Genomic DNA, 26052 nt, shown 5'->3' on the forward strand with positions numbered 1-26052 from the left:
ACAGATTAAGTGTTTTGCTTGTATCATCAGACGCACACCGTTTAGGTTACTAGAATGTCTACTCTATTCTTTTCCCAATTAAACAGCCACGTTCATATGATCATTATTAAGTTGTTTAAACAACCAAAACATGTTCTTACACATAATTGAGAATCATAATATTAGATATTTCACAATATTATTGGGACATGTGTCAATATTTGCAGAAAAGGGAAATATTTTAAAAGCAAAAAAAGGACTGCAGTAAGTAATGGGTTAAACTTGCCATGGAAACGTTAAAAGAACACTCCACTTTAAAAAATAAATAGGCTAATTTTGCCATTTTTTAATCCATTCAGCCAATTTCTGTGTCAGGTGGAAACACTTTAAGCTTAGGTTAGCATATATCACTGAATCAGATTAGACCATTAGCATCTCAACAAAAGATTTACGTTAAAGTTCCTATGTAAAGCTTGACTCTTCAGTAGTTAAATCGTGTACAAAAAATACAAAGTTGCTATCTGCTAGTCCGATATAGCTAGGAACTATTGACCAAAGTTAGCCAATTTTCAGGCACTGCATAACATCATTGCACCTGCTACAGCCATGGTATGGCAGCAAAGTTCTTTAATTGCTGGAATGAGAGTATCGAAAGTATTTCGAAAGCATTTCATGAACTTAAAACTTACATGTGAAAGGGCTCATTCAACTTAAATTTAGATCAACTGTGTAATAGTTACAGATACCTCAGTACCTTTGACGCTATACAGAAAATATTCCTGAAACTTAGAAAGTACATCGCATTTTCCCTCAGACTGAGCATTTCTGACATCCATATGCATTAAATTTTTGTCTAGTATATATGTGATGATGCTTTAGAATAGGACAAAATACAGCCCTCAAAATGTATTCCTGCAGCTTGTACAAACTAGGTATTTAAAGTGAGTTAAATTAACACAATTCTTATTTTGTTTGGGACAACTTTACTATTTTATGTTGAATCCCATAACTTAATTGTTTTATGTTGAATCCACTTCGATTTGTAAAAACAATTAAGAAAAATACAATGTAAAAAAATGCAGGGTTCCACACAATTCCTTCATGTTAATCCTAAAACAAATAAGGTTAACGTAATCGTTTTCAGAATTCAGAATTGTGTTGGTTCAACTCATATTAAATAAGTATTCTTAACAAGCAGCAAAAGTTTATTTTTTATTTTTTTGAGTGTAATCAAGCTGTTTCTGACTTAAAATTCTCCCTCAGTAGGAAGCACACTTTGTTTTGGAAGTGAGCAACTGCGACTGAAAGATTCAAGATGTAGTATTCCCTGCATGCAATACGTTGAATCATCAAATACAGCCAAGATCAGACATTTCTGGATTGAAATGAATGAAAAAGACATTTCGTCAGCTTTCTTTCTCTGTCTGGCAGTCTGGCTGAAGGTATCTGCCGTAGATGCATGCCGTAGTCTCCTGCTGTGCCGACTCTCTGAGAGCCAGAATCAATGTAATGATCTTTGCCTAATCAATGTTTCATTACTAGCATGAGATATCGCATGCACGGTTTACTAAGAGCTGCCAGGAGGGTCTTATTGTTATATATTGGCAAGCCATGCATGAATCAGCCCAGAAAGCCCAGCTTAACCCGCTAATCGTTCTTTAAGACTGTCTGATAATTTACTGTCATCTTAAAAGGTTCCAATGGTTAAGCTATAAATAGGTATTGTAAACGCTTTTGGTTGCCTAACATCTTTCAGGTACCTCGCTTGTAAATTACTCTCTCGAAAGTAACATTAACAAACTACATCATCTCGGAGACATCTCGCATACTATCAATCCTTCCTTAAAACAACAAAGCAGTTTAACGGTTTTAAGGCTGAATAATAAATTCAGGTAGCACTGTCTAGTGACTTCAATTATGTGGAAAATACTTGGAAAATATGTGATATGGGATATTGTTGTTGATGTGTTTGTGTGTGTATATGTATGTATATTTATGTATATATATGTATATATATATATTAGGGGTTGCACCGACTAGTCGACTATTCTATGCTTTGCCGTGACGCTTTTTGATTAACATAGACTTGTCACCCTGCGCAGATCACCAGTTTTTTTTTTTTTTTTTTACCTGAACTACATGGCAGCATCACACACTAAGGTAGTTCATTGCATGAAACTGCCCTCAGACTATTTAAGGTCATTTTTTAAATGTTTTTTTTTTATGTCAACGTCAAAGATTTACATGAATTTTAAGTGAACTTTAAATCGTAAATGAGATGCCAGTTAGGTCTCTCCAAATACTCTAGAGCAGAAGATAGCCAATCACGTTTACACAACGATGGAGAAGTAATGTGATTGGCTGTTGCTCTCTGCGAAGCATAGACGCGAACATTTTTTGTGAATAAACTGTGAAGTGTGCAAAAACCGATAAGTGCGCAGCCACAGAGGTGTGACAAACTTCATAGCATGTGTAAACATCATCTCTGGTGAACGCGGTGAAGATGTGCAGTGAGGAGACGTCTGATAACCAAAATGAGCCGGTAACCATGAAAAACGCCCAACTTGAGCAGAATTTTGACCATCAGAGTGGTAAAATATGCATCTGAGTAAGTTTATGAAAATGTAATAAAGCTTAACGTTAGCCTAGCCTTTGTCTTTCAGCCGTTATGTTATGAAATAACGTCACACAAATCCGTGTGTTGACGTTGTATTTATTTTATCTGCATTAAAATATCTGTTATTGTTACATTCTTACTAGAACCTGTAGTGACCAATGTGTTGACTGCATTTATTTGGCAGTAAAATTATCCGGGTGCTAATGTTGCATTATTAATGAAATGAAAGTGTTGACAGTGCATTTGTTTTGCACTAAACACTATGTTGCAAAAGATTCACATCTTGTGTTTTATTGATGATGTCTTTGATGACATAAAAGTTGACTTCCAAAAATCTAAAGTCGTTCAATACAATGACTAATATATATATGTATATATGTATATATATATATGTATATATGTGTGTGTATATACACACACACACACACACACACACACACATATATATATATACACACACATACATATATATATATATATATATATATATATATATATATATATACATACATATATATACAAAATAGTTGTATATATATATATGAACTTATATAAACTATATAAACTTAGTTGTGCAACATCAAAAGTATATAACCACCAAACAAAAAAACTATACCACGAGCGAATGCTAATTAAACCATCTATGTGGTCACTGGTTTGTAGCTAACAGATGAATTTGTCAATACTGTCGTTCATGCCTGAAAGAAGAAATGAGATGCAGTTTTCCCGTAGACAGCATGACGTGCACTGAATTCTAACAAACATAAATAAATCACTCTCCAGCCTGCTGCTTTTCTGTTTCCTTCGATTAAGTTGTAGAGCGACAGAGAAAAAAGGGCAAGTAGAGAACACTCGATTACTGATTCAAAAACAACAAATAATCAAAATAAGCGGATGACGTTGACGTGTTCGCACGATTTATCACTCAGAAGGCCCTTCATTTCAATAATAAAATATATAAATAAATAAAATAGTCTCGCTCCCTGCTGTTTTGGTAAACCGGATCTCATCAGGAACCCAAAAGCTGCCCGCTGTGAAGCAGAAAAAAAACCTCACTGACGTGACACTGATGAACAAACTATCAAACAACATGGAAAATTAAGAGGGATAATCATCATTCTAGTGCGCAGGTGTTGACAGCGCAGCTCAATCATTTCCCTGTGACACTTTCAAAGGAAAATAAGATTAGGAATCCTCCATTGTGCCGTCAACCATCGACGCCTTTCGGTTCTGGCGCTCTTATGTTCGACAAAGGACATTATTAAAAGCAAAACCTCCGTCGCGAGCTTCCCTAAAGTTTGCACGTCTAATTATCATCCGTATCTGCTGCAAAGATTCACAGCGGCACTCGCTAGAAAGAGAAAACTGATGAAAGACAAAGGCAGGAGAGAACAGAGGACGATATACACTTTGATGCGCACACATTTTGCCAAGTCGTATCTCCGAAAGTCTTGTCACATTTCCATTACTTTATGAGTGCTTTTTTTCCAAAGCAGACTGTGCGGGAGACTGATGTAAATCTCTGGTGGGTGTGTTTTCCGTCTTCAACAGACTCGGTGTAGAGTTTAGTTAAAAATAAATAAATAAAACAGCTTAGAGGATTATTCAGCGTCTTGTTGATTGTGGTTTAGACTTGCCTTGATACCATAAAAGGTAGATACTATAAAAGGTAAATAGATCAGGAGGTTTATCAACAGTTTTGAGCGCTGTTTATACTGACTTTTTGTCGTATAACACGGAAGTATTGTTATGGTTATGCTTAAGGCCCTGGTACATTGCACTAAAAAAATATTTTTGCTGCTTGTTCAATCTACTTAGTATGGGTTGCACTGCTTAAACGGAGCAGTGCTCTTAATGTCAAGCGAAAAAAAGAAAGACAGCTGTGAAACATAACCAGCTTTGTCTTTTTGTGGGAAACACACTTTAGATCTTTTTAGGGTAAGAGGTTTTTGAGTTATTCCCGTCTATAACTGAATGTGTGTCAGGAATATCGAAAACAAAACTAACTGAACCGCGCTCCTTTCTGGCGCCCCCCTGGATATACAGCACCCTTACCATTTGCCTATGGTGCCTATGCCACGGACCAGCCCTGAGTTGGCTGAGTGTTGTAAATACTCACGCTCACCTCCCTTGCGACAGAGCGCATAGGAGATAAGTGACATCAGTACATAATAACCGGTTATGATTATTACGGAACCGATACCTTATTGTTCGCGTCTGCATCGCGGTGCACCGAAGAAACAATTAATTTTGACACTCCTAATATATATATATATATATATATATATATATATATATATATATATATATATATATATATATATATACATACACACACACACATACATACATACATACATACATACAGATATATATACATACATACATACATACATACATACATATATATATATATATATATATATATATATATATATATACATATATATACATATATATACATATATATACATATATACATATATATACATATATATATATATATATATATATATATATATATATATATATATATATATATATATATATATATATATATATATATATATATATAAAATACATAATACACATACATAGAAAAACTGATAAAAGAAATTTGAAAGAAAAAAAAATTGTAACCTCTAGTAACCTATAATAATAAAACGGTGTCATATGGAAGATTACCCATTGTTTGACTGCATGCTACAAGTTCTGGGGCCTCATGTATAAACGCTGCGTACGCACAAAAACTTTGCGTACGCCAGGTTTCACGCTCAGAATCGCTCACATTTGGATTTACTAACAATGAACTGAACGTGGGAATGTGCGCAGGTTCACGGCAGCTTTCTGGCAGGCGTACGCACATTTTTTGTGCGTGTCTGTTTTATTTCCATTGGTGACTCCTAGAGGCAGTTGTGTTAAATTCTTCTCTACAAAGTGTCTGATCCTTGCAATGGCAGCTGTATGAGACGGGTTCATATAGTAGGTATGTAAGATTTCCATACCATACAGTTGACCAGCTAAACATTAAAGCACAATTTGCAGCGGTCGCCTGTTTTCCCAATGTAATCTGAGCTATCTACTGCACGCACATTGCTATAAAGACACTATCTGAAGATAAATTTGCATGCGTGAATCAGAAACATTTCCATTCAATAAATGTGCAAATAAAATATGATGCACAAACTTATTAATGATTCCTACTTGTCTTTCTCGTGATAAATAGTGGGCAAAATCTGATATGTAGCGGGAAAAAAAAGAAGAAAGAATCCATCAGACGCTGGATTCGAACCGAGTTTGTGCTCGAACGTGTCAGTACATGATCATATGCTTCTTATGAGGTGCGCCACTGACACTTCTAAGGATTCTGCAACATTTTACAGATATAAACCACACTATTTCTTTTTTAAATGCACTCAGTGCGATGTTCAGACCCAACTGTGTTAACCGTATCAGCTAAACTCTCCCACTCTATTTTTTTCTTTTGTTGTTAATTCCAGAGAACAAACTTGCAAATAACACCGCTTTTCTCCGGTCTACCTCCGAAAGCAGCACCTCCAATTCACATTCTGTTCAAAGTTTCTCTTTTTGTTTGATTTTGCCGTTGCTTTTTCGTTGGGTTTTGCCATTAGCATAGTCATTAGCATATTCATACGGGGGAGGAGGCAGGGAGGGGTTTTGCGCTCGTGCATGTTGCGCTCAGTTTCACGTTCATTCGGATGTACAAAAGAATTTGCGTGAGATTCGGCGTACGCAGTGTTTCATACATCTGAAATTTTTTCTGCGTACGCACATTTACAGCTTTGTGCGTACGCAATGTTTTAGTAAGATTTCCACGCAAGTCTTCGTACATGAGGCCCCTGGTGACCCAACTGACCCGGTTGTATGCCAATTTATCAACTCCAAGTGATTTTGACACCTAAGCGATACAGTGTGAGAGGCTAAAAGGTTACGCCATCCACCTTTCCCCGCTATTATTCCTCCCTCATGAGTTATATATCTTTTTTTTTTTTTGGCTTCATCTCTGCATGGCACTTTTTTTTAACCACAGGAAAGGCATAAGTCACCTATAACTCTGATGGAGATAGTGAGTGTCTGCACTTATTTGATGGATTGAATTGTCCATAACTCACAGTTTATCATTTAAAACGAGTGAACATATAAAGTGAATAAATTAGAATTGTATTAATTAAAAACAGAGCAAAACAACCTAGTCTTCCAGCCGTGACGGTATAAACCCTGCAGCGTGGGCCTTATTAGCAGCAGGATGGAGAGCAGCAGGTCTCTGTCTCCATACAAATCCCCACACAAACACACAGCAAACACACGCCGTGCCCCCACCTTCACCCAGGCCTGTCCCATCCATCACGCAGCAGGTTAATGGGCACACACACACACACATGCACACAAGTCTCCGGCCCCTAGTTCCAATGTTTGAAGCTCATAGCTCAAATCTGTCATGGCCAAGTCAGCGCTAACAGAGGAACACTGTTAAAATCCATTACCACATTCTTGTTGGCGGACCAAACTAACTGGCTGTGCTGAACTCCACACAATAAAGCACTTAACACAAGACTAATACTAAAATAAACAGCAGGAGAATGTGTCGGATTAGAACGCAGACTGAAAAGGAAGTAGATGGATGGAGAGATGGAAGGAATGAGAACGATTTATAGAATGACAATTGGATGAACGATAGACGGACGGACGGACGGACGGATGGAATGAAACCGATTTATAGAATGGCAATTGGATGAATGATAGACAGACAGACAGACAGACAGACAGACAGACAGACAGACAGACAGACAGACCGACCGACCGACCGACGGACGGACGGACGGACGGATGGAATGAAACCGATTTATAGAATGACAACAAATGGATGGGTGGATGGATGGATAGAATGAAACAGATTTATAGAATGGCAATTGGATGAATGACAGACAGACAGACAGACAGACAGACAGACAGACAGACAGACAGACAGACAGACAGACAGACCGACCGACCGACCGACCGACGGACGGACGGACGGACGGATGGAATGAAACCGATTTATAGAATGACAACAAATGGATGGGTGGATGGATGGATAGAATGAAACAGATTTATAGAATGACAATTGGATGAATGATAGATAGATAGATAGATAGATAGATAGACAGACAGACAGACGGACGGACGGACGGACGGACGGACGGAAACCGATTTATAGAATGACAACAATTGGATGGATGGATTGATGCATAGATAGATAGATAGACAGACAGACAGACAGACAGACAGACAGACAGACAGACAGACAGACAGACAGACAGACAGACAGACAGACAGATAGATAGATAGATAGATAGATAGATAGATAGATAATTTACTTGATTACACAAACACACACACACAATGGTATTGGTGGTTTATGAGGACTCTTCATAGTTGTTATGAACCCAAACCACACACATGACAAGAAAAAATTGGAATGTCAAAAAACCTTGTTAGGTATTATGATTTAACATTTTGAATTACAAAGACACATGACATGTCCTCATAAACCACCTCCAATTTGTAATAACTAGGTCATATCCATGACACTATACAAATTTCTGTCCTTGTAAACCACTAAAACCAATACATACACACGCACGCATACATGGGCACATCCCATAGAAGAAAATGATATTTATACAAACCCTAAACCCGACCTTTGCAGGAAACATTCTGCTAAGTGCTTCCCTAAATTTAATTCTGTGTGATTTATGAGCTTTTTTCTTTATGGGAACTAAAAAATTGTCCCCTGGTATTGCTATACTTGTGGGGACATAGAAGGTACACCCACACCCACTTAATGTTGAACTCCACATATATCCCTCTACCTCACCACGAACCTTGACCCCTGTGTTTCCACTAACTTCAGCCACCATTTCGGGCATGACATTGTGACCTCTAGGGTCCAATGTGACACCTGAAGCACAGCGGCCCTACAGCTGTCACCCCTGACCCCAAACACACACAAGTGCGCACACACACACACACACACACACACACACACACACACACACACACACACACACACACACAGACACACACACACACACACACATCCATCACATCAATAACAGCAAGTGTGTTCTGAATTCCAAGCGGCCGGAGACTTTTATGGTGTCTAGTTTGTAGGGATCGAGGCAGCAGACAGCAGCGCTAAGTGGAGAGGGACCCCAACTGACCCCTGATGGGGGAGAGAGCCGTCAATCAGCGGAGCAATTTATCCTAAAACACCAAAACATCTCAGGCAAGCCTATTCACTCGTGACATACACACACACACACACACATGCACACACACACTCAGTCCCTCTCTCGTTTACAACCACACACACACACCTAATTAAGCCAGAATGCTTGGACAACTTTTGTCTGATTGCAACTGGGTATGTCATGTGGATGTGGATATAGTGTGTGTGCAGTTGTCATAGCAGGCCATTACAGTCCTGCCATGTCTAAAATAAAAAATAAAAAATATATATAAATAAATCACATATGACACACAAACACACTCACATGTGGACACGTACACGGACACGTCTAACATATCTCCCATACTGTATATTTTGTATAGTACTGTATAATTAGATACAAACGCAGTGTGTGGGTCAAGAATGAGATGTTTCAATTAGGTTAAATGTGTGTGTGTGTGTGTGTGTGTGTGTGTTTGTGTATTATACATATTTATTACTCAATTTTTATTTCTTTTCTTATTATGTTTATTTAGTTTTTTCAATAGGAAGTTGAGGGAGAGAAATGTTAATTTTTTATATATTATATATATTAGGGTTGTCAAGATACTGGAATTTGGTACCAATCACTACTAATATTTTAAAAAAGTCCATTTTCCGCTAACATTTGAGCGCTGTTGAGCATGTTCTTAAACACGTCACCTAGGTCAGCTGGTTAGTCTATGAGCTGACGTACGAGTGATCTGCTGATGAATAGCCACTTTAAAACGCTCCAGTGTCCCTGTATTTGTTTACAAGTAAACAGCGGCGAGCTCGGTGAACTGATGACCCTCACAGCCAATCACAGTCATTTCTGTTGAGCATGAGAACACAATGGCAAATCAGTGCTGTTTAAGAATGTTAGCGCGAAATAGATTTTTTTTTTATTTCAGTACCGAATTCCAGTTCCATGACAACCCTAATATGTATGTATATATATGTATATATATAAAAAAAAATATATATATATATATATATATATATATATATATATATATATATATATATATACATATACATATACATACATAGATAGCATTGTCACAATATGCGTGAAAAAATCAGTGCAATATTTTAGTGTGATATATTTATGTTAAATAATGAAAGAACATATTTATTATGACTTTAATAAACTTTTAAAACATAAGTGATGCATCTACATTTGATTCAATTTCAAATAACTGAAAGCTTCTAGACCCAGCTTTTAACCCAACTTTGAGAATAGATTGACGGCGATATTTTTTTTATTGCGCGAAAAGAGTCTTGCGTTAATGCATATATATATATATATGTATGTGTGGCTCCGTATGGCCAGTCCTCCACTGCACTATATTCATTTCCAAGGAGCGCTACCTTGTACTAAAATGGCAGCTCTATTGACGCATTCCTTCGAATAGACAACATCGTAGGCGACATCTAAAGTAAATATCTATGGTTACTAATACATTTTTTGATATAGTTTGAGTTAACAGCAACACATTTTCCAACATCTAAACAATCATTCCCTACAAGATGTCCCAAATTTTACATTTACATTTTCTTTCCCTCTCCCGAATATTTACAGACATTCTGTACAGATTTTTTGTTAGTTTTTTTTCTTCTGAGAGAGATGTAAAAAGGTGTTAAACAATGCAAATCCTATCATTTCAGAATTCCAGTTTTACATCGAAATGGAGAGCAGGGGATTCCAGAATCCCAGAATTCAGGGTTCATCCCATATTCCAAAGGTGTAATTCCTTGTCGGAGCTAATAAGAGGGACTTGTGATCCCAGCTCACAACCCTGCATAGATATATATATATATATATATATATATATATATATATATATATATATATATATATATATATATATATATATATATATATTCTCTCTCTCTCCGTCAAATTGGAATTCAGGTCAAGTATTAATTGCTCCTGTCAGCCGGCTGGAGGAACTGTAGACAGCATGGGAATCTCTTTTTGTTTTTCTTTAATCATGGGAGTCGGACTCCACACATAAAAAAACCAGGAGATGTATTGGTTTTGCTCCAGTTGGAAGCAATTGAAGCTCCCGCTTTTCACACACAGGAAAATACTGAGGGTTTTCTGGCCTTTTCTATCCTCCCATGCGACTTCCCGTTTTCCCCACGGACGCTGAAGTCCCTCTTGGCTCTTAGATAAATGGCCTTGTCTTCACGGAGAGCTTCTAATTAGTCTCCATCTTGCATTTTATAAAGTTTCCTCCCCCATGAACTCTTGATGTAAAGCTTTTCAGATCCCATGTGCGCCGCAGATCGAAGGAGGATACCAGCACAGGGTTGCTATTATTAGCTATGGGGTTATTCTAAGTCAACTGTGACTATTAATGATACGACAATTAGAGAAAAAACTGAGTAGAATAAATAAAGAATGAAAATGGGAAAACTAGACACTATAAATAATTAAGACTGCATTTTTGTGTTTAGTCTGAATACATATTTGCCATGAGATTATCATTAGGCATTGTTTAGGCATCTGTGGCTTATATTGAGGGTTTAATAAAATGACAGCATTTGTTTTATTAATTTATTTCTGATAACATTATTATTATTATTATTATTATTATTATTATTATTATTATTCATACATGATTATTATTATTTTAAATTTAAAATAAAAATATTTTATTTATAGCATTTCTTAACAAAATAATTTAATTTTTTTGAATAAATATCTATAAAAGAAGACAAGTATTACACGTTTTGTCTATTATTTTTTACTGTTACTGTTTTACTGTTTTACTGTTATATCAGTGGATATTTCTATTCTAATTAATTATTTTTTGGTGGTTAATATTAATGTTTATTATATATTATAGTGAATTAAAGGGCACCTATGATGAAAATCATCTTTTTGAAGCTGTTTGGACAGAACTGTGTGTAGGTATAGTGTGTCTACAGTCATACTGGAGTGATAGAAACACAATAAGTCTCTTTTTTTAAATTTCCTGACGTTAAAATAGGATTCAAATCCCTCCCATTTTGAGGCAGACCGCAAAGCGACAAAGGACTGTGGTTTCCTCGTCCACCAAATTGAGTGACAAATGCAGATTAACATGTCTCCGTAGAAACATGTATAATCATATCAACAAGACAGGACAAACGCGAAGCAACTGTGATTAAAAGATCTGTTCAGCTCTCTGTGATCATCAACAAATGTGGTCAAGAATGAGTTTTACATGTTTCAAACGTTTATAAAACAGCGCATGTTTGTATTAAGAAGAGTGAACTCGATACGTAATTCATCACCACAGCCACATAGTGTCAGCACAATTATAAAAGAAGATGCTTCAATCCTGGTTGGTGGACGTTAAATCAGGTTTATTTTGTACATTAACATAACAGATGTCCATACAGTAGGCATGGGCCGGAATAAGATTCTGGCGATATGATAACCTTGGATCTAAATGTTACAGTTTCACTGTATCACGGTATTAAAATGACTGCTCTAAAACCTATTTTTTTTAAATGTCTGGGTAAAAAACAAAACTTTTTTCCACTTTGTACACAACATATTTTAATTTGGGAAACATTTAACTTATTTTGGAGCAGTAAACATGTCAGGCTAAATAGTTAAAATGAATCATTGACTTCTGCTGTCTTTGTTTAAAAAACACTGATTTTTTTATTTATTTATTCTAATGGCATCTTTGGATATCTTTCTGCTGGAGATACTGTTGTCCTAAAAAAAAAACAGAAAAAAATGTAAATAAAAATCTTACACATACCTTAGGAACGGTATAGCAGAAAATCTTGAGGGTTTTAAAACCTTGAATTTTTTACCTTGAACATAGTTATTGTTCCATGCCTACCATACAGCAGTGGATATTAACGTGTATCCTGTCACATTTGCCGTGCAAAAACAATGCAAAGCTAAACGTGTATGTGTGTGTTTGTGCATGCGCGTGCATAAAGCAAATATTATAATGATATTGTGTGTGACTCATCCTTGCAGAAAGGCTTGAATTAACTCCACAACAAATATAACAAATAACCGTTGCGAAAGTTCTTATTGTAGTAAGCGGGATCTGCTTCATTTTTGTCTGTCACTGTGCTGTTTATCTATGTGAAGGCTACGGCTCTGACACGCATATGGGTACGGTGGGGGGAAAGAACCAGCTCGTTCGCAATAAAGGCACAGGCAACAAAAACTGCTAGAATGTTATAATAGCTCAAAATTCGCCGATTTAAAAAGGTAAAATAAAAAATCTAATGGGTATTTTGAGCTTAAACTTTACAGACACATTCTGGAGACACAAGAGACTTTAACTATATCTTGAAAAGGGTTAAAAAAGGTGCCCTTTAATATATACATAAGCTATGATCTAAAGTGAAACGAAGCATTGCTTGTTCTACACACAGAAAATTAAACAAATTAAGGAACACAAGTTTAGCCAACATCAGAATCTGTGTAATAGCGGTTAAAAGAAAGAACAGATGTGACATTAGAGCCCAAAAACGAAGGAGAAGGAGACGACAGAGGCCAGAAAACTGCTGATTACAGAGAGAAAAAGATTACAGGACTGAGAAAGAGTCCTCTGAACACACACACACACACACATCTCATGAAAGGACTTTAGTGATAGTTAAAGTGATAGAAGATGGAGTGTGTTCATTATTTCTGCAGAAACTGAGAGCGTGGGGAAGTGAGCTTGTTCTCTCTGAGGAGCGTCTTTGTGGGGTGAAATGAGAGAATGTGTCAGACTGGACTAGTCAAGCACAGAGGCTTTAATTGCTCTGGAACAGTCTAATTAAGAAAGACCTCTGTCCTGCTGAGTGTGCGTGTGCGTGTGTGTGTGTGTGTGTGTGTGTGTGTGTGTGTGTGTGTGTGTGGCAGGTGACAGGCTGATCGCTTTACTGGTATGCAACTCCTTTCTTTGTACACAAATAAGTCTGCCTTGCTAGACTAAATTTAGACATACCAAATATACAGCTATATGGACAAATAAGGTCCAAACTATAAAAAATAATTGTATTAATGGTTTTGTATTTTGTGATTCAATAGTGCTTAATTACGATTATGAATTGCATTATGGGATGTTGATCTCTGCTCTGTCGACTTTTGATGTTAAAAATTCAACTCTACAGTTTAAAAAAGCAACCTTTATTTACATTTTAGTAGTTTGAAATAATATAATGTATAAGAAAGAATAGAAAAATAAGCCTGTAAAATGACAGAACATGTAATGGCAGTTTTATTACAAGGCTTTTGTATTATGATAAACAATGCCAACTCAGACAACATATAACTTTAAACTTTTAAAAATGTTCATAAAAGTCACTTTTTCGAAGTTTTCAAGGTTAAACGTTGTTGGAAGAAAAATCAAAGTCCCATAATGTAATTCAGAAGCATAAATAATCAAAGAAAAATAAAATAAATAAATAAATAAATAAATAAAAACATGAATCACAAAACATGGAAAACTATTACTTTATTAATAATATCTACAACGCACTTGAGAATCGTACATTGTATTTGTTTTACTCAACACAGATAACATTTCTTCTAAACCTCAGAAGACTGGGGAAAAAAACAACAATTTGAGATTATTTCCCCTATAAAATGACAGTCGTCAGAATTGTGGTTGATTTTGTTGAGAAAACGGAGAAGTTTTGATATTGAGAAGGAAATTTTGTCTGTTGTATATAAATCACTTAATGAATCTGTCCTTACTTTAAAATTGTAGCCTGGTTTAACTCCCTCTGTTCAAAGCAACTTTTAAGATTAGTTAATGTAGCGAGTAAAATACCTGGTGAGAGACAAACACCTCTCACTGATTTATTTATAGTAGCATCAAGTTTATTTGTATTGTTTACAATTTTTATTAATACTTAACCATTTTTATTAATATTAAATTAATACAAAATTTCTTTTTAGATTATATTATATGTGTAACTGTATTTATTGTAATTTCTTTAATATTAATACAAAAAGTTGAATTTTAAAAATAAATTACAATAAATACAATTACACATAATGTAATAAAAAAATTATATTAAATATTAATAAAAATTATTAAGTATAAATAAAAATTGTAAACAATACAAGTAAACTTGTAAACTTATTATTATTATTATTACTACTGTTATGCACCTAGGGTCTGAGAGTAATGCAATTTTGATTCTCTGTATGTCCTGTACATGTGGCTGAATTTACAATAAAGCAGACTTTTACTTTTTTTGACAAAGAAAAACCTCCACTATTGTGGAAGACTCTTTCCATTCTTCAAATGGTTCCTTTAAGTTACATTAAGTCCCTTTACCAAAACAGTACAAGACGACATTCCCACTGCCATTGTTTTTAAATAGGTTTTTTAAACATGATTTTTTTTAAAAACGTGTAAGTGTATTTATGTTTTGCTGTTGTGTTTGAGCCTATGTCTATAGACTATCTGTGAGACAGAGAATAAAGCATATCCGCTTGTTAAGTGTGACGTCACGCGAATCGGCTTCCGGGTCCAAGCGCTCTATTCAACTGAATGGGGAGACTCATGAAATGGTAATAATAAACGTTTACAAAGCGATTTAATGCTTTCGAAAATCACGATCGCAGTATATATGTCCATGCCTAATATCCGATGGCAAGAAAGTGATAAATTTTTTTATAAATTGTTACATTTTTGGTATTTGTTATGCAGCAAGCACAGAGATTGTTGTGTACAATATGATTTTAAATAACATTAACTTTAATGTGTGATAGGAATAAAACGTGATCATAAACGAATGATTTCTCCACTCAAATGAATGGCGGCTTGGACCCGGAAACAGTATTACATGCGTCACAAACACATCACCACTTAACAAGCGGATTGAATTGAACTTAATAACAAAGCGTTTCATTTATTGTGACTGAAAAATCTGGCTTAATTCACCAAATATTCATTTATTATTAATAATAATTGATTAAAATTAGTTAAAACAACACAACTCTTATGTTTTTGTAGGGACAACTTAATTGTTTTTACAAATTTAAGTGGATTGAACATAAAACAGTTAACTTTATCGATTTGTGTTGAGACAACAAGAATGATTTGTGTGGAACACAGCATTTCTTTTACAGTGTGGAGACTTTCTGCTGACTGAGTTGAAAATATTTTCTTTCTCAAAATTAAACTTCACATAACTCATCTCTAGATTTTATTAATATATTATTTAATACAAGTTAATTAAGCAGTTTTTCCTCTCACACTAAAAAAAAAACGACATTTGCTGTTAGTTCAAACTACATATTTAAAACTAACTAAATCAACCCAATTATTGACAACTCAATTCTTTTATTTTCAATCCACTTAAATTTGCAAAAACAAACAAGCTAACTATTTCTTCATGTTGTAACAACATAAATTGATTAAGTTAACTTATTTGTTTTTACAAATGTACATTGATTGAACATAAAACAATTCAATTGTCCCCAAAAAAACTCAAAAGAATTGTGTTGTTTAAATTCATTGTAAATAAGTAGTTTGAACAAGCTGCAAAAGTCTTTTTTAAGTGTTAGCTTGCTCTACAATGTAGGTGATTTCGGTTTTACTGCTCTAGTGGGAACATTTGGTCACCACACTGTTGGCTAAGCCTGACCTGCACAAACAAACGGACACACACATTCACAAACCAACGCTATTGAAGAGCTTTTCATCTGCCACAATACCTGAACAAACAAAAGCACATTGATGATCCTCTCTTCTCCCTGCCCACTCTCTCTGTTTGTGTTTGTTTGAGACAGTCCTTATTTTTACTGTCTGCTTGTTCACACACAAAGACAAACAAACACAATCACACACAAACCTGTACGGCTATCTTGATGGGGACTTCCCATAGATGTAATGATTTTTATTATGTATTTTCAATCTCTCAACCCTATTATCAGCTTTAAGTAACATTTAAAGGCATACCTAGGTTAATTGGGTTATATAGGCAAATCAATGTATACAATGGTTTGTTCTGTACACAATAGTGAAAAAACATTGCTTAAGGGGGTTAATAATATTGACCTCAAAATAGTTTAAACAATGTAAACTGCTTTTATTCTAGCTGAAATAAAACAATAAAGATTTTCTCCAGAAGAAAACATAATATAGGAAATACTGCGAAAAAATCCCTGCTCCATTAAACATAATTTGGGAAATATTTTAAAAAAGAAAAAAGTACAGGTATTGCTATACTTGTGAGGACATGTGGTCTCCACAATGTTAGGAACACAAGATATACACTAACCTAAACACACACACACACACACACACACACACACACACACACACACACACACACACACACAGTAAAGGTCTCTTTGAAGTACTGAAGGGGGTGTAAACTTAAGGCAGCTGTGATCTAGGTTTATGAGGGAGGACTGAGAGCTTTCAGTCACGTTTGCTCTGGAATGAAACTAAACTACACTTGATTACATCATAAAGACACCAACGACCACATAGGAAACAAAACCCACAGAGGAAACCACATTAATGCGTCAGCCGCTTGTTCTTGGCAGCAATGAGATTAAAAAAGATTGAAAATCTACAAAATGAGATCCAATCTAGTTCACATCAAATTAAAATGATGTCAGTGAGGATGAGTAAAAGACCACATGATGAATCACAAGCAGCTTTTCCACAAGACATACTGTAGTAACATATGTAAAAATATTAAAATCTCAAGAGGCTTAAATGATGCTTTAGTATAGATTCTTATCATTTTTATCTCTTCATATTCATCATTTCAAATGTTATCAAGTATATTTGTGCAGACTTCATATAATAAGTTTAAGCAAATAATACATTGCAAATGTGTTTTTTTACTACCAAAATAAGTAATTAGTAAAGATTATGTTTAGAAACACTGACTCTATTGGTAATCCCCAGCGCATTGTGAATAAATAGCAGTCTGTGGAACGATCTACCTCTGTATATAAGGCTCCGTTTACACTGCCAGTTAAATGTGACCCGATTTCGATTTTTTGCTTATATGTGAGACAGATCAGATCTGTGCTATGACCGTGTTAACGCAATAAAATGCATGCATTTGGATATTCAGAGATCGGTTTTAGGCCTCCTTTATATGTGGATATAAATTGGACATGTGACAATGCGACTAACATGTAAACAGGCAGATCGGATTTATCGAGGCATTCCATTTTGTACGTGATTAAACTTGCGACAATGTGGTACTTCTCTGCGGTTTAATGATGTAGAAGGAAGAGCACGTGTGGAGACGCCAATGTGGTAAACAACAACAGAAGAAACATGGAGGAGGAAAGTGGTCAGTCGCCACTATTTGCTCCCACCAGCCCTGAGATCTCTCTCCTCTGAATGGTGGAGGACACCATATATTAACCATAGGCACAAGCTGCCTTAAAAGCTCCTCCTCTTCCTTAAAATCATTTTAAAGTTGGGTGAACTTTGAATATTTCGCAGAGCTAAAAGCAAGACAATTTCTTCCAATGTGGCTAGTGTGGCGCAGATGCTAGAACCCGCCTTACGCATGCACGGTGTCGTAAATTGGCAAATGTAAACACATGAATCGGATATGGGTCACAACTAAAAGAATGTGTAAAAGGACAGGCAAAAAAATACAAATCGGAATTGAGCATCAAGACCTGACAGTGTAAACGTGACCTAAGATAATGCTGGAGTCTTTAAGAGTTTAAACGAATCAGTCTGTTGTGGACTGTGCTGGTAAATAAGGAGGTAGAATTTTGGGTTGTGTGCAGTAGAGCTGCACAATTAATCGTTAAAAGATCGCAATCTCGATTCGACACCCTAGACGGTCTTAATCCAGCATTTCTAGGATTCTGCCAATCATATTTTCAAGTTTAGGAGAGAAGAAAAGGCGGCTGCACGAGTCTTTTCATTGTTTCACACACGTTGCTCAGTGACATTGACACTTCTAAATGATGTTGAATGAGAGTCACATACTGTATTCATAAGGTATAATTTACCTACAAATGTCATTTTTGTCTTAATATAATGATGTTTTCGCGATCGGGAAATCACACGTGACGTGAGCTGCTGACCGTGAGCTGTTATATGCGCGCCCTACTTAATGATAGACTGCGCACGTCTACTTTAGTAAACAGAACCTGCATATGTTGCAAGTAACAAGTAAAACAGTTGCAAATAATATTCAGTTTGTGGCAAAGAGTGATTGTTTGGGAGCCGCGCGCGAAGTATGAACAAGCACTTAGCAGTCAGAATGAAACCAAAAGTGTGCACTTCATTTAAATGATCATATCGCAGTTTAGAGTTATGATTGCGACAAGCATTTGAAATGTTTTTTCTTTCATAGCGAACCGACAGTTGTGCATGAAAATAAATGTTTATAATGTCAGTATAACTACTCTATATTGTTGAATATAATCTGATAATGGCAAATGTCTGATTTTATCAGTGAATAAATTTGTCTAATATGACAGATTACAAGCATATATCTCAAACATAATAATTCAACATCAGAATTATTATAAGTAGAATAGAATTATTTATAGAAACCAGTAGACCTACACATAATATTATTATCAATGTTGTGCCATATGTTTGTTTATACCATACCTTTATTTTACATCTACAGAATCGTGAGAAAATCGTGATCTTTATTTTCAGCAAAAAAAAAATCGCGATTCTCATTTTAGCCAGAATCGTGCAGCTCTAGTGTGCAGCTTATTGTGTGTAAATGAAATGGTTTTATTTTAAGGTATTTGAGCTCTTATTGTAGGTAAGGACATGCATTATAATTGTAATTTTACTTTATATCAGAGGTCGCGTTAACCGAATATTTTCCGTCATTGATGGATTTTTTTCAGCAATGACGGAAAAATCTGAAGGTGATCCGTCATTTTAATGGATTATGCTGAGGAGGATCTATTGTAATTTGTAGCTAACTGTAATTCCCAAGCTGATGGCGATTGTCCTTGTTTTGTCTCCTCTTTGTCACCGCTGCGTAGTGCGTTAAGTTGCAAAAATGTAACAGCAGATGAGTGTGAGAAGTTTCTTTAAACGGCCAAATAGTTGTAATATTAATAATAAAGGTGAAAAAAGAGAAAGTGATGCAGTGGACGATGAAGAACAAACAAAAATCCTCAGTCCCCGACAGCTGTTACAGCCAGGTCAACCAAGCGGCAGCAAGTAAGTCAGGTGCTTTGGAGTGTGTTGTGAGCACTACCGAACGCAGAGGGGTGCAGCCACGCCCCTGGTGCAGAAGGAGCGCGTGCTGCAGTATTTATTTCCGGTGAAACGAATGCTTGCAGGATCGGGAAATCCCACAAAAAATCTAGCAAACTTCTAATTACTTCCTTAGGAGAAATGTTTCCTAACTACGAAGCGCTGGCTGAAGAGGCGCTAGTAATTCCGGTCTCCAGTGTGGCAGAAGAACGCGGCTTCAGCCGCCAGAACAAAATTAAGACTGTCACGAGAAGTTATAGAGAAGCAGATATTTTTGTTAATTTGTCAAATAGCCTAAAAAAATGAATAATTTAGCCTATATGCTCGTCATGCAAGTTCATTATTAAAATATAAATGAAATACACAAATTAAATGACGGTCAATAATAGGTTATGACGGAATTTTTACAACCCTCTCCGTCAAAATGACAGACAATGAGAAAGTCTGACGCGACCTCTGCTTTATATATCTATATATATATATATATTTATTTATTTTTTAATTATATTGTTTGTGTACAGCACAGTGGTCAACTTTTGCTGTATTAACATGTGCTTGTAAATATAAAGTGAAATAAGTGTAAAAAAGTGAAAACTAAACATTATTAAAAATCTTTATTAGTCATGTAAGCAATTTAAAAATCTACGAAGACATACAATCAAAATATTTGTGTTCTTTATCCCCTGTCCCTCCATAAACTTCTCATTAAGTACTTGAACATCAGTTCCACAACTGACATCTCAATAAGCAAACACAACTGAAATGCACAGCTCCTCCGGGATGATGTCAGCGCTTTATATTTGCTTGCACAGAGGAGATCACTGATTAACTCTTCAAAGAAACACAAGCTCTTATCTGCGATCGGCTGTTGTGTCTAATGCGCGCAAACCAGATCAATCAGGAAGAGCCAATGTTACATTTCACATTCCACGTACTCAGTCCAGCGTTTTTTACGTCGACTTGGAGAATGAATGTTGCTCAGGGGCAAGTCAAATAGATTTGATTTCACCGGTATCTAGTATCAACGGCTCGCTCATTTTCTTCCTTCTCCTGGGCTGTAACAGTATATTCCTTGTTGGAGACCCTCAGGAGAAATCTCTGCGTTTTGAATACAGAGCATAGCTGAGGAATGAGGAGACGAGCAAGGAAAATAAGCCTCTCCGTCGGGACAAGACTCATCTGAATCTGGGAGAGCAGGAGCGAAGGAGAGAGAAAGAGGGAGATAAAGAGTACGAGAGAAGCCTGGAAATCAATAACCCAGCAGAAAATCAGAGCGCCAGTTCTGCTCTTCAGCTCCTTGAGCTTCTTCAGAGGGCCTGAAGACACATCGATTCACAATGGTGTCAGATTTTCAGCTCGGACCTTTGGCAGATGGAGGAAATGCGCAGAGTATCCATCAGGGTCAAAGTAGCAGCAAATGCCTTGCAAAAATCTACAGCAAATCTCCTCAGACTGGTTTATCAAATGGTTCACGGATTAACAATAGATGTGGGTGGTATATAAGGGTTTAGTACGGTGGCCGAGAAGTGCAAAACAACATTACAAAGTTTGAAACACCTTTTACAAAGCTCGAGACAAATTTATATTTTGAAAAACATTTTTACCTGTCATCAGACACAATTACATAGGAAAAACAATTTTACCAAGGACGAAACAAGTTTACATTTTGGAAAACAAATTAACAAGACGCAAAACACTTTTACAAATCCCGAAACAAATGTACAATTACAGATTTCTTATGGAAAGGGAATGTACCACGCACCGGAAGTGACGTAAAATGTAACACACACCGGTAGTGACGCAGGGGAAAGTTGGTGAGCGCGGGGGAATGTTGGTGAGCGCGGTAAATTCGTGCTGTGGAGTACATGGCGTAAACAAAGTTTATGGTGACCGAACATGGACAACGGTTGAGGGTTGTTTTGCCCATTTTGTGGCAAACACATGAGCAGCTTAACACGGTTTTGCTTTACGTGTGGTCGGTGTTTGGAGTTTATAAAGGATGCGGACCAAACGGAAACATCAGACATGCTGCATCAATGTGTTTAATATTTTAACAAGATGCACTCGTACGCTGTAATCGTGAACATGATGTCAATTCTACACGGTGTAAACATCTGCTTGAGGACTCTTAACAGTAAACTGAATGAAGCCGGTGTGGGGTTTAACTGGTGTCCGTGTTAACTGAGGCCCCTTTTCAGATGCGCAAACTATCCACGTTTGCAGATTGGCAGATTCGTCACTTTTTCATAGCAACAAAACATGCCCATATCGAATAAAGAGTCTTATTACTTGGTGTCAGTGTAAACATTATTGGTTTTAATATTTGTGTAGCAGAACAGTATATAACCAAAATTATTGTAAATAAATAATTATAATTGACTTGTCATCAACGGAATTCGAACCCAAGTCAAAAGGTTCTGCACGAGTATCAACCGACTTATCTAACTGAGCTACTCGGGTCTACAGGCTGAGGTCGGTTTTGGCCGTGTTTTAATTGTTTCCATGTACTTGTATTTACATGTTTCTACACTCACGCTGATATTTTCTCAGAATTGCTCTAATATGTTTAATCGCAGTTAGTCAAACCATGATTTTTATAGTTGAAGACTTGTGGAAACCTGTCAACAAAGTCACACACGAGCTGGATATTATTGATATTTTCCAGTGTGTGTGTTACGTTCCGGGTCCACTACCGGTTACTTTCCGTAAGAAATCTGTAATCGTAAATTTGTTTCGGGATTTGTAAAAGTGTTTTGCGTCTTGTTAATTTGTTTTCTAAAATGTAAACTTGTTTCGTCCTTGGTAAAATAGTTTTTCTTATGTAATTGTGTCTGATGACAGGTAAAAATGTTTTTCAAAATGTAAATTTGTCTCGAGCGTTGTAAAAGGTGTTTCAAACTTTGTAATGTTGTTTTGCACTTCTCGGCCACTGTAGTTTAGAAACAAGGTGGATACGCATTTATAAGGACATGTGACATAGAGGACTCTCCATCGCATGCGTCTCCGTCCAGTGCTGAAACCCTGCCAGAAATGCAAAGTCGCTCATTATCAGAGCACTGGAGGAAAGCCGGGCTCCCCGGAGAGTCACCGCACGCTGATAGCATCTTCACCCAGACGCTACAGAAACGAGATACGGCTCAAATGAGGAGGAGAAGGGGCGCCGGGCCGCAATATCGCCAACCCCAAAGCCTCTTATTCAGTCAGAGTGTCAAGTTGAGGGTGAGAACATTCGAACGGGTTTATCTCTGCCCTAGCTTAGATGTAGGCTAATCACTCATGGCCTGACACACGCTGAAAGGGTATTTCCTCAGCTATTAGCAGAGAACGCCATTCATCAGCTCGCTGTTAGCACGCTTAACCTTTAGTCCGAAAAAACCTTATCGATTCCTCTTTAAGCCCAAGACTTGAAACAAATGTTCCCGGCTAAACCGCTGACCTGAGAGCAGACATGGGATTTCGTCAGACTCAGTGATTAAAGTCGAAATAATCAAGGTAAACAGGGCTTGTCGGAACAGGATAGCCCACAAACATGCAGTGTTTAGTTTGGTCCACGGTGTGACCTCACATTCACCTTTTTAAAATAAGGAATGATGGAGAGGAAAGTGAATGACACAATGTGAGTGGGCCTTGGGTTTAGAGCTGCACGATATATCGTTTCAGCATCGATATTGCAATGTAATCATTCGCAATAAGGACATAGTAAGATTATCGCAAAGTTACGCCTATTATATCTCAATGTTGAATGTTGGAATGTTCAATTTGCATGGGATTAGAGGCCTATGACCACTAGTATTATTATTAGTAGTAGTAGTAGTACTAGTATTGTACCACCAATATTTTAATAATGAAACACTGATCGATTATGAAAACGGTAAAACGATATTTTAATTGCACCCTATTTGCGTGTGCATATTTTCTAATAATTCACATACCAAAGATCATAATTTATTTATACTATGGTTACCACACTGAAAGATACTGTTCAGGTGTGGTGTTTTATTCGTTTGTCAAATTTTTGTCCTCAAACTGCTCCTATGTGTAAGCACTAGTTTCTCTAACATTTCACCCCACACCTTCTGTTTTGTTTTAATGTTATTTTTGATTGTCATAGGCTGTGAAATCACTTACATCATTTAGCATATTGATATAGAACTCTAAAAGCCCATTCACACCGGGACACTTTTTGTTGTCTTTTAACGCCTTGTGACTAAACAAAGGTGGCCAATATGTTTGTGCACATCAATGAGAAAAACGACAGGTGCAAAAAGTGCCATTTTTGAAGAAACGCTTCATGCTCGTCTTTTTGTTTTGAGATACTGCATCAAAAACTTCTCCACCAATCAGATTGCCACTTTGGTTTACATGCCTAGAGCTGCTGAAGTACCAGTAGACACTGGGAGGCGCTTAAGCACTAAACAGCCATGGGGATTCCAGTTTCACTTTCATTCGATAAAGATGATGATGCACCAAGCCAATGGAATTGCCCACTACTCAGTAGGTACTGCATTTGATTTTAAATGTTCTACTCGACCATATGAAAACACATTCTATACCAGGGGTGTCCAAACTCGTTCCTGCAGAGCCGGTGTACTGCAAAGTTTAGCTCCAACTTCCCTTAGAAACACCTGCCTGGAAGTTTCTAAAAAACTAGAAAGAGCTTGATTAGCTGGTTCAGGTGTGTTTAACTGGAGTTGGAACTAAAATATGCAGGACACCGGCCCTCCAGGACCGAGTTTGGCCACCCCTGTTCTATACAGTATGAATGTGAGCAGTATGGAACTTGGATGTACTACATCTGCCATTTTATCATTATCACGCGACCTTCCCGCGTCAATTGCATAGCCTCACTCTCATCCAAGAATTCTTTCGCAGGGTATCATGGAATAACTTAGCTTGCATCAGATGTATGCTTCAGAATCTCGCCGGAAGGAGTAAGTTATCTGGGTACTTTTCGCATAGAGTTTTTAGAATTCTATGAATTTGGCCATACTACTCGGCTTGCATACTGTTTAAGCGTTATATATAGTATAGAAGTATGCGATTTCGGACACAACCAAGATGTAATAGTGTTTTCACTTTTCTTTGATGACTTGCAAGTGCCACCTAATGTCAGGATTGAAGGCAAAAAAAAATGTCTTAAAAAACGCTGACTATAAACATGTGCGAAAAGCATTGTGTATGAGCCGTAAAAACATGGATCATTTACCTTAAGTTAAGTTAACAAACAACTTATGGTCAAGCCTTATTGATTAAATAACTGTTTTACAGTGCATGAGCGAAACGTTAAAAGAACTGTTCATAAGAATCATTTGTGACTGAATCAGACTCCACTGGTTCTATGTTCGTACGAATGTCCATTTCTCTTTCTTTTCAATTTAAATCTACCATAAATAAAACACTGTTTTGAAGCTCTGCACAAGAAGTTTGACGAGAGGAAAAATGTCTGAGCCTGGATTCTCTTAAGGTTTTTACTTCACTTTCGTCAATTGGTAAAATTTGTTCCTCGCCACTGTTGCCACTGGCTTGCTTGCTTTGGGAGTGTGCATCAGTGGATTTGCTCTTCAGTGTTTGGACTTTCAGCGGTGAAAATTAAACCACACTGAACAAAACTAACCTGAACTTCAACTCTGAAAACTGGACTGACACAGTTTCAATTTACTAGAACGTCTATGATAAGCTGCTTTGACACAATCTACATTGTAAAAGCGCTATAGAAATAAAGATAAATTGAATTGAAAAGCATGTTGAACATGTTCCGAATGAATGCGTGATTGTGCGTGCATCTGTAAAGGCTCATTGTTTTGGAGTAAACAGCATCAGGTCAGACTGAAGCCCTGAGGCGCAATGACAAACTCAATGAGTTCATCTTCACCACATCAGAAGTCTTTCCTGATCTGTCGACATCTAGCTTTATTCAGCTCTCTCAGAGAGAACTGCGTAAGAGCCGAAGACAGCCAGAACAAAAGGTGAACGTGCTGAATTATACATGCTCGAGTTTATTTCACGACAAAGCATGA

At 36.6% G+C, this 26052-nt stretch overlaps 1 protein-coding gene and 1 long non-coding RNA gene across 18 annotated transcripts in view; one reads left to right on the forward strand and one right to left on the reverse strand.

Annotated features, from left to right (window-relative positions):
- The window catches only part of robo1 (roundabout, axon guidance receptor, homolog 1 (Drosophila)), a 553775-nt gene that overhangs the window by 176156 nt on the left and 351567 nt on the right, over positions 1-26052 (reverse strand).
- LOC147833747 (uncharacterized) lies at positions 12524-21550 on the forward strand. The gene is made up of 3 exons (XR_015509786.1): positions 12524-13691; positions 19534-19814; positions 19848-21550. It is a non-coding gene; the product is annotated as an uncharacterized LOC147833747 (long non-coding RNA).

This window comes from Danio rerio, chromosome 15, assembly GCF_052040795.2.
Source record: "Danio rerio strain M-AB ecotype USA chromosome 15, GRCz13ab, whole genome shotgun sequence".
NCBI classification, from domain to species: Eukaryota; Metazoa; Chordata; class Actinopteri; order Cypriniformes; family Danionidae; genus Danio; species Danio rerio.